Below are 11,374 nucleotides of genomic sequence, written 5' to 3'. Positions count from 1 at the left end.
AGGAGTAAAGAAGTCTTACTCCAATTATATAGGACCTTGGTGAGACCACACCTGGAGTACTGTGTACAATTTTGGTCTTACCTAAGGAAGGATATACTTGCCATAGGGGGAGTGCAACGAAGGTTCACGAGATTGATTCCTGGGATGGCGGGACTGTCGTATGAGAAGAGATTGAGTAAACTAGGCCTGTATTCTCTTGAATTCAGAAGAATGAGAGGGGATCTCATTGAAGCATACAAAATTATTACAGGGCTTGATGGGATGGATACTGGGAGAATGTTTCCCTTAGCTGGGGAGTCTAGAACCAGGGGCCTCGGGATAAAGGGTAGGCTGTTCAGGACTGAGATGAGAAGAAATTCCTTCACACAGAGGGTGGTGAATATTTGGAATTCTCTACCCCAGAGGGTTGTGGAGGCTCAGTCATTGGGTATATTCAAAACAGAAGTCGATAGATTTCTGACTCCTAAAGGCTTCAAGGGATATGACGATAGGGCCGGTGAATGGAGTTGAGGTAGAAGATCAGCCATGATCTCGTTGAATGGCGGAGCAGGCTCGAATGGCCTACTCCTGCTCCTAGTTCTTATATTCTTAGACTCCCATAGTGCATCTGATACTCTGCAACTCCCAACACGTGCCGATCATTGACTTCCAACTGCCAGAATATTCTGTTTCTGCCTGCCTCATTCTGTGTCTACAGTTTTTGAGTTTTGTATATACAGGTGCAAGCCAAGGTGATTCTGTATAGTCACATCTCACATTTTTGGTACTTTCCTGTAGATGACAATTTTCCTTTTTGTACATTGCCAACGGTTTAAAGGAAACCAGAAGCAACGTAGACTGATGCTGTATACCCAATCTGTACTTTCAAACAGCACCAGCCTCGAGGTTGGCTATCCGGAATACATATCACTAACGGTTTTCATTTCTGTAGTCCTCTTAGAGGCATCACAATGAACTTCAGAATGGTGGACAAATAGTAGACACCAAGCAGAAGTTAAAAAGAGGGGGACAAAAGCATTGTCTGAGAGAATGCTCTTCAAGGGGCCCGTGTGCCGGAGGAGGGAGTTCCGGGGGCCCCTGTGCTGGAGGAGGGAGTTCCAGGGGCAGGATATTCATGGTTCAAGAGGAAGCTGCCGATGGATAAGGTCCCGCATAAGAGATTAGCGTGTAAAGTTAAGGCACATGGGATTGGGGGCAAGCTATTGACTTGGATAGAGAACTGGTTGGCAGACAGAAAGCAAAGAGTTGGAATAAACGGGTCTTTTTCCAAGTGGCAAGCAGTGACTAGTGGGGTACCGCAGGGATCGGTCCTTGGACCCCAGCTATTCACAATATATATTAATGATCTAGACAAGGGAACTAGATGTAATATCTCCAAATTTGCAGACGACACAAAGCTGGGTGGGCGTGTGTGCTGTGAGGAGGATGCTGAGAAACTCGATGATTTGGACAGGTTGGGTGATTGGGCAAAAGCATAGCAGATGCAATATAATGTGGATAAATGTGAGGTTATCCACTTTGGTGGCAAAAACAGGAAGGCAGATTATTATCTGAATGGCAATAGATTGGGAGAAGGGGAAGTGCAACGAGATCTGGGTGTCCTTGTGCACCAGTCGCTGAAGGTAAGCATGCAGGTGCAGCAGGCGGTTAAGGCGGCAAATGGTATGTTGGCCTTCATAGCGAGAGGGTTTGAGTACAGGAACAAGGATGTCTTGCTGTAGTTGTACAGGGCCTTGGTGAGACCACATCGAGTATTGTGTGCAGTTTTGGTCGCCTTATCTGAGGAAGGATGTTCTTGCCATGGAAGGAGTTCAGCGAAGATTCACCAGATTGATACCTGGGATGGCAGGAATGACGTATGAGGAGAGATTGGGTCGATTGGGCTTGTACTTGCTGGAGTTTAGAAGAATGAGAGTGGATCTCATTGAAACTTATAAAATTCTGACAGGACTGGACAGACTAGATGCAGGAAGGATGTTCCTGATGGTCGGGAGTCCAGAACCAGGGGTCACAGTCTGAGGATAAGGGGTAAACCATTTAGGACTGAGATGAGGAGGAATTTCTTCACCCAGAGAGTGGTGAACCTGTGGAATTCTCTACCACAGAAGGCAGTTGAGGCCAATACATTAAATATATTCAAGAAGGAGTTGGCTGTATTTCTTAAGGCTAAAGGGATCAAGGGGTATGGGGAGAAAGCAGGGACCGGGTACTGAATTTGGATGATCAGCCATGATCGCATTGAATGGCGGAGCAGGCTCGAGGGGCCGAATGGCCTACTCCTGCTCCTATCTTCTATGTTTCTATGGAACACTGAGAATGGGGAACGTGGAGTGGGCCAGTGAGTTAGAGAGTGTGCAGGACAGGAAATGTGGCAGGGGGATATTGCTGTGGTAGAAGTAGGGCGAGATCATGGTGTGATTTGAAGGCAAGTTTGAGGATTTTAGTCAATTTATTGGGCTTACTTGGTGCAGCATTTGGCCTCAACAACTGACATGATTGTTAAAGCAGTATTGTTACACATCTCTAAATAAGACTAGACTCTTGGTAAATGAACAATGCCACATGGTCTAGCATGTCAAAGGACAATTGAGACGTGACTCCCTGTAAATAGGGCAGTTTAGGAGTCTTGAAGGATCACCTGTGGAAAACAAACTGGCTGCCATATTTGCTTATAAAATTGCCACTATTTCAAAATATTCTGTGAAGCACTTGAGATGTGATGAGTTTTTATAGAAATGCAAGTCTGTTTGAGCTACATATCCACTTCCTATGTCAATATTGATCCAGTTGCTTTAGACTCTGAGCTAAATGTAATAACTTCTACACACTGTAAAATAGTATGATTTAGGTTTTTCGAAATGATGTAGCTGATCAGTAGTCCAAGATGGCCTTGGATCAAATTGTAGAATGACCAACCTCCATCCTTTTTGTACTAGTCTACCAATTAATATCTGCAGGATGAGTTGGAAAATAAGTTCTGATGTTGCTTAAATCTGTTTTTCTACATACAAAGAACTAGTATGTTAGGAAAGGTTATCCAGCTTTTGGTACTAACATCCAGAAGCTGCCAGGCAGCGCTGACGTATCGCTCAATATTTAATGCCAGCTTTGCATGCTGAATAGGCAAGCTCTGTACTTTCTCATAATGGCCCTGAAATTGCAGTGTCTGAGTACGCCATCGTATTCCCTTTGGAATGCCCTGCAAGTTCCGGATTTCCGCATGTGTGAAATCCGGAACTTGCAGCCTGTCAACGTATGTGTTGACAGGCCATCTGTGGGGGCCCCGATAAAGAAATCGCTGGCGCAGAGTTGGGCTATTCGCCCAGCGACTGGCCAGCAATTGCCCACAAGTTTTGTGGTTGATGCAAGCAGGCACAGGGCCGGTTTGCATCAGCGTAAGGGGATATCTATGGCTTAAATTAAGCATTTTCATAGCCAAAATTATGCGCACACAATTAAATGAGTTTATGCAAATATTGGCCTGGATTACAGTTTTAATGTATACAATTATAAATTAAATTTGAGGTTGGTGCAATGAGGGTACTTATGAATAAAATTCCATTTCTGCAAATTGTATAATTTAGATTTTGGGATTCCATTGCATATCATTAGGGGATTCCCATTGTAAATGATTGAAATGGAATTCTGCTTATTGATTGGAGGACCGAGCCCACGTGATCCGAGGTACTCTTCCGCACCGCCTGCGCCCCTGGGATCCGCGGGCCATTACGCTGCCCTCTGCCTCGTGGCCTGAGACCACAACTCTGCTGCCTGGGGTCAGGACCTAAAAGCCTGCAGCAAGAACCACCAGCAAGGAGGCTGGGAAAGCTGGTGGAATGTGCTGCACTTACTGAATCACTTCAAGTGGAAATGGATTCTGCACAGCTGTGCCTATCTTGAAGGAGGAAAAAATTGCAGCGATATGGGGAAAGAGCAGGGGCATGGGGCTAACTGGATTGCTCCTCGAAAGAGCTGGCACAGACTTGATGGGCCGAGTGGCCTTCTCTGCTGTGGTTGTCTGATTCTGTAATGATGGGGCAGTATACGTGGACAGTATTTTTACCAAACTACTAAAAGCTTGAGGAGGTGGTGGTGGGGGGGGGGGGATGGGTACACCTCTGACGGCAATTTCTAGCCCATTGTTTTTTGTACTGATGAGACCCTATTTGGCAAAGATGCTTCTGTAGGAATTAACGGATTCCTAACTGAATCACTGAGGTCGAGTCAGTTCAGTAAATCAACCGAATTTAATTAAACAAGTGAACAAAACAAAAACATGCAGGAGCAACAGCAAACAGGTCTATACAGCAGCTTGTTCCACGAGGTCTGAACTCAGGACCTGCCACACTCTGACATCATCACGTTTCCCGCCGTTCGGGGCATCACGTGACCAACGTGATGATGTCATCGCGTTGTTTCAGGGCTTTTACAGAAAGCCTGTTTACACTCAGCAAACGAACATAGATGCTGTAACATTGGTTTAAAGACAGTTATGCGTTTGTACAGGAGTTCATTGGTGGTTTTGCCACACTTCCAGATTTTCTTCTACCTCCATATTTTATAAGTGCAAAGCAGATTTAAATGCATTGATATTTTAAAACCATGGCAAACTCCATATAACTATTTGATCCTTTCGGTCATCCCCATCTCCAAGCAATGTATTAGATGGGTATAAATGCTTTTTCCCAACTTCCCATACCGCCCCACCACCACACACCAAGCTTTTAGTAGTTTGGCAAAAATACTGTCCATGCGTGCTGCCCCATCATTACCGAATCATAGAATAGTACAGCACAGAAGGAGGCCACTCGGCCCATCGAGACTGCGCTGGCTCTTTCGAAGAGCAATCCAGTTGGTCCCACTCCCCTGCTCTTTCCCCATATCCCTGCAATTTTTTCTCCTGACAGATAGGCACTAGATGGGCAAAGCTGTGCAGAATCCATTTCCTCCTGTTGAAGTGATTCATTAAGTTCTCTCTGCAGCACACTCCACCAGCTTTTCCAGCCTCCATGCTGATGGTTCTTCCTGTAGGCTTTTAGGTCAAATGCCAACTTGCCACAGTGGTCTCTGTAGATTCTGTGGATGTAGCACCAAGGTTGTCAGTTATTGACATAAGCCCAGAGAAACCCTTTTGACCATGATTCGACAACAGAATTTAGCTCATGGAAAAAACGATTTAGGATTATTTCTGTGTAATTGTGTGCCTTTGTGAATGATCGCAGCCCACCAATATTGCTTCATCTCCCTAATGGCTCTTCTAGCTTCATCATAATCTATCGTTGCAGAAAATCTTTTTCTCTGACAAGGTTTCAAGCACTGCTTTAATAGCCCTTTGCTTTCGCCTGACATCTTGCCTTCCCTTTGCAGTTCCCTAAACCGGGCACTGCTCGGTAGATTAGGAGGCTCTGACTTCAGTTTGTTTATGACTTCAGTTGTAAAGACAAGAAAATCATCTTCTGTTGAGTTTGTCCTATCTACAGTCACAAAGATTCAGTTCCTCCTCTTAGGCAGTCCCTCGGAACCGAGGATGACTTGCTTCAGTTCCAGTTAACAAGGAATGGCCTCCTCGTAGTTGATCACCTTGGCTCAATCGCTCATAGCACAGTGACCATCAGCCACTCTGACCTGGCAGTCACCATTTGCTGTGAGGCTATCATTTTGTACAAGACACCTAAAACTGCCCTCTTGATTAAGAAGATAACCAGCCAGTAGTGTAAAATTTTCGAATGGGGTAGCAAATAATTTTACTGATAAAATGGTTATGCAACATTACCACTAGATGGCAGCAACACAACAGTATATTGTAAATATAGGCACTGCATCTACATTCACTTAAGACTCACTAATTTTAGTTACAAAATTTAACCTTTTTGAAAATCACAATTTGAAAATGAAGGTAGGACTACAATCAACTCATTGAAAGCACAAGATTTAAATCATTTCTTGTTCCTTTATCACATGTATGAACTTTTTAACACCAGACTAAATAAATGCCAAATTAAATTTTATCTAACTTTAAAAAAAAAAAAGTGCCTAAGAACTATGTAGAATTGAGTAAAAGAATGTCTATGGGTTTCTCAATCTTGACTTAGCTTTACATCGTCCTGTGTAAAATGCACATTTTATGTTGAATGTGTAAAATTTATTTACCTGTTTTATGATTACACCAATATATGCCTTATCTTGTCAGTCAATAATGTTTCTTTGTGAAATAATAGGGTAGATTTTCATTTTTACTGCCTTGGTATTCAGCATTCCATAGGTGGTGCACAGAGGGAAATTGGGCAGTGTTAGGAATTAGAGGTACCTGAAATGTATATGGTTACGTGAATAATATTGTGTTTAGATGATTGTATTAGAGTGTGAGACAAGTAAGGGGTTAATGTATATGTTGTGTTTTACTGGAACTGCTTAAGTTTTGTTTTCCTGGAAACTGAGCAGGAGATAAGGGAAAGACAGTCCTCAGTATGATGTAAGGCCATCATTAGTTGAGTACAGAAATCATGTGTAATGGTTGTGAGGACCCCTGAAAAGTGGGAGATAACAGGAGGGTTGGCCTTTTTCCAATGGCTTAAACAAAGAACTAGACATACCATTGGTCACCTTGTTTTAAGGGGAACCTCTAGGTTAAATGGTCTTGTCTATATTCTACCCCAGGTCCACCCATAAAAAGAGTATAAAAGAAAGACCTGAAAAGCCTCCAGCAGAGACGGTGGAGTGGCGAGCTCCTGAGAGTGGATCTATGCTGTGTTATATCTGCCTTAACATACCCACCATATTGGTTGCAGCCTGTTAGAACTTGCTTCTGTGTCAGGTGTCCTATCATATCTCTAGGCCATTGTCCGATTAGGATATGCTAATATTGGAGAGTAGTCAGAATAATGCAAGTAGCAGACATGTTGGCTACATTCCATGTGAGGTGCGGGTATCCGGTATTGGCCAGAACAATGGAAGCACCCAAGTAGTATCACATTAACTATATGGGATTGTCTCGGTCGTCCTGTTCCTTTTGTAATATTAAGGCTGCATGTCAGGTTGAACTGATTAACAGTTAAACCATCAAGATGGCTATTGTGTCAAGTCTGGAGGTTTGGCGAGAAGAAACCTCACTTCAATATACATTCTGGGCATCATCTGATATGACTGAAAAAAGGGGGATACAAAGAACAGGTAGCAGCTTCTTGTGGTTAGAGCTCACTGGACGGCTGGCAGTCCAACACCTATGGAGGCCGAGCTTGATTGCCTTGGGTCTGCAGGAAACCAGGTTGTATGAATCTATTGTATAACCGTAATAGTTGTTATACTATTGGTGTCTGAGCAATAAACTTGCATTTGGACAATACACTCGAGCCTGAATCACGGGGAATCATTTAATTGAGTTTAAGAGATTTCCTTACACAGTCGACCCTGATTATTGGAAAGTACCAGAGATAAGTTAATCTCAACAAATTGGCAGGGAGGATGGCACAGATCCTGCCCAAGTTTCCTTCCATTTATTTGAATGGAGGGGAAATCAGGCCCATTCTGTTAGAGATGTGCAATACCCCTGCTGGATTTTTCTTTCTGCACTTGCCCAGGTGATGCTTAATAATAGTGGTTAGCACTGTTGCCTCACAGCGCCAGGGACCCGGGTTCAAATCCGGCCTCGGGTGACTGTCTGTGTGGAGTTTGCACATTCTCCCCGTGTTTGCGTGGGTTTCCTCCGGGTGCTCCGGTTTCCTCCCACAGTCCAAAGATGTGCGGGTTAGGTTGATTGGCCATGATAAAAATTGGCCCTTAGTGTTAGGGGGGATTAAATACGTGGGGTTACGGGGATAGGGCTTGGGTGGGATGGCTGTCGGTGTAGGGACCGGGTGCTAGGGTTTGGATGATCAGCCATGATCTCGTTGAATGGCGGAGCAGGCTCGAAGGGCCGAATGGCCTACTCCTACTCCTATCTTCTATGTTTCTTCTATGTTAATACCTAGGCTATAAAGACGGAAATAAATTCTATTGTAAGAGACTTGAGCCCATAATGTAGTCTGACATTTCAGTGCAGTACTGAGGGAGTGCTGTACTGTCGGAGGTGCCATCTTTCGGATGAGACGTTAAACCGAGGAACTGTCTGTCCTCAGGTGAACGTAAAAGATCCCATGGCACTAGATAATCAGGGGAGTTCTCCCTGGTGTCCTGGTCAATATTGATCCCTCAACCAACATCACTAAAAAACAGATTATCTGGTCATTATTTCATGGCTGTTTGTGGGACCTTGCTGTACACAAATTGGTCACTGCATTTGCCACATTACAACAGTCACAACACTTCATAGAAGTTCCTGAGGTCGAGAAAAAAGAAAGATTTCCATTTTTATAGCGCCTTTCACAATCACCAGACGTCCCAAAGCGCTTTACAGCCAATGAAGTACTTTTTGAAGTGTAGTCACTGTTGTAATGTAGGAAATGCGGCAGCCGATTTGCGCACAGCAAGCTCCCACAATCAGCAATATGATAGCGACCAGATAATCTGTTTTTTATGATAGCAAAATACTGCAGATGCTGGAAATCCGAAATAACAACAGAAAATGCTGGAAAAACTCAGCAGGCCAGGCAACATCCATGGAGAGAAAATAGTCAACGTTTCGGGTCAACCCTTTGTCAAGACCTGTTTTTGTCAATCTGTTTTTTATGTTGTGAAAGGTGCTATATAAATGCAACTCTTTAATTGAACATATATATCAAGCGATTCAGCAAATCTTTGAAAAGGAAAAAATAGATCAGTCATATTCAACAAAAAAACTACAGAATTCAAATCTATAATTTTTTAAAATAAAATTTAAACTCGGATACTAATGTATCAGCTTAAACAGAATTGACTGAAGTACCCGTGTTGGGGGCTAAGTGCACTTACGTGATCTTGATTTAAATCCAGACATTAAAGAGAATCACTTTGAATTGAGTTGAACCTGATCAGAGTTCTCGCAGTTGGACAAAGATCTGCTGCTCTTTTGCCAATTAATGTGATGATGTTTTGATGTTGGTTTTGGCTCCTGCACAGGAATCTGTCACAAGGACAGATTTTATGTCTGTTCATCAATAGCAATCTGGTCCTTTGAACAAGTCCCTTCCTGATCCCTTGGTGAACAGGTGTGCTGTGCAACAGCCAAAATCAGTTTTTAAATGAAAGTGCTAATCTCATGTGCCTTCTAAGGGGGGGGAAAAACTAAAATCTACTTAATTACCAATATATATTTCATGCCTTTGGATTGAATCTTTTGCTTAAATGTGGGGCCAAGTTGCAATTTAACAATTGAACTCATTACTATCTTTCTCTTAAAGAGCTTTGGCTGAGAAAGGTATATTGAAAGAAAAGAACAATGATGGCATTCACATTAATTTTTCAGAGGTTTAGCCATTTCCCTACATATCAAACCGACAACTGTAGTAAGTAATGGAAACTCCCGAAGTACTTGGGAGTAAGAGCTGGAGCGACACAGTCCTCAAAGGATAATGTGGGCTATTAGTTATAATCCTATTTATCTTAACCTTATCTGAAGGTTAACCCTGATTGCCAGTTCTTCTGGATTACAGCGTACATTCTGTCCTCAAAACGAGAGAGATTTCTTTAAGATATTGTTTTGCATGATTGCCTGACTTCAGACATTTATTTATTAGAAACTATTAATTAGGATGCTAAGCATAATCATTTGTGCAGTTTAAATCCAATTCTCAATGTACAAAAGAAGGGACTGTAATGTGCCACTAATCAGGCAATTATTCTCAGAGAAGCTAGAGAGTGGAGTGTTTTAATAAGGTTAGGGTTTAATGAATGTTGACGGGGAATTGGACAGTGAGAACTCGTATTACAACAACCCTTGTTACTGATAATTGGTGAGGATGGGGGAATTGCAAATAAGATGACACCCATCTGAAATAAAGTGACGGTGCAGATTAGAGTTTGGGAAATCCAGAAATAAACATATTCCACAGAATATCATGAATTTGGAAAACATATCAAACTGCATCTAGTTATTTACATTGGTTTCACCTGCTTGTAGGCTAACTGTATTAATCATACATAGCTCAGGTGGTAGTCTTGGCTCAGTGGTAGTAATAGGCTCTCTAGAGCCATGAGCATATAATCTAGGCCAACACTGAGAGCGTGCTGCACTGTTGGAGGTGCTGTCGTTTGGATGAGATGTGGGCATAAAAGATCCCATGACACTTCAAAGAAGAGCAGGGGAGCTGTCCTGATGTCGTTTCGATATTTATCTCTCTACCAACAACATTAAAACAGGTTATTTGGTTATTGATCCTGCTGCTGTTTGTAGGACCTCACTATGAGCAAATTGGTGACACATTTGCCTTCATTACAACAGTGACCACACCTCAGATAGTACCTCATTGGCTGTGAAGTACTTTGGGACATCCTGAGCACCTAAAAGACGCTATATAAACACAAGTTCTTTCTATATCATAGCCTTGTTCATTGTGATAAGTTGAGAAAGCTGTAGAATGGAGTATTTTTCTGCTTTTTAATCCAATGATATAATCAGCAGCCAAGGAGCCATGTATCGCATCCATCGGATGAAATAATAAACTCCTATTGCCTTACTCTTACCCACAAGCCTGCGAAAAGCACATCTACCACAGCAGAGCACACAGTTCCTCTTTACAACGGGAAAACCATCCTTGAATGTGTTTGAGCTGGAATTAACCAAAGCCCCAGTGGTAAAAGGATGGCTTATTAGCATGTTCCTCATTTGGAGACAATGATAATTAAACTGAAGCCTTGATTATGGGCGAAGAAGGGGCACTTTGTAAATAATACCAATTGAGAAGTTGATTTCTATGTTATGTTGAAGGGCAGTCAATCTGAAATTGTCATTGGTCAAGAGCTCTAACTCCCAAATGAGATGACAATAGCTAGCACATGAAACTTGACAAAGTAGTTGGTATCAAAATACAATTTTTGAACAGAGGTTAGTCAAGATCTGCATTTCTTTGCATATATAAATGTTATTTTTTGTTTTTTTGGGTGTTTCCCATTAAGCGTTTCCTCGTCCTTGCCCGCTTAACCTGACACCTCCGCAGCTGAAGTTTTGGGCGCATAACCTGCTCCCAGACCACCGCTAACTTATCCTTCATCCATCTGGCCGGTGGGATTGCCCAGGTATGACTCTCCCCTCTTATTTTCTCCACCCCCCCCCCCTGCCCCTCCCACAGTTAGACACCACAGCTTTTGCCTTGTACCTCCCCAGTCAATGCAGCTGAGATTAAAGGCTGAGTCTGATCCATTCCACTTATGCTCAGTAGCACTACCCCACCCCTGCATGATTTAAATTTTGAGAACACGAACACAGGAGGTTCAGAGTGCTGTTGGCAACTACATTGGATTT

The sequence above is a fragment of the Somniosus microcephalus genome, chromosome 20 (assembly GCF_052327205.1).
Source record: "Somniosus microcephalus isolate GS21.2 chromosome 20, FLI_Smic_1.0, whole genome shotgun sequence".
NCBI classification, from domain to species: Eukaryota; Metazoa; Chordata; class Chondrichthyes; order Squaliformes; family Somniosidae; genus Somniosus; species Somniosus microcephalus.
Note: the sequence above shows the minus strand (reverse complement) of the source record.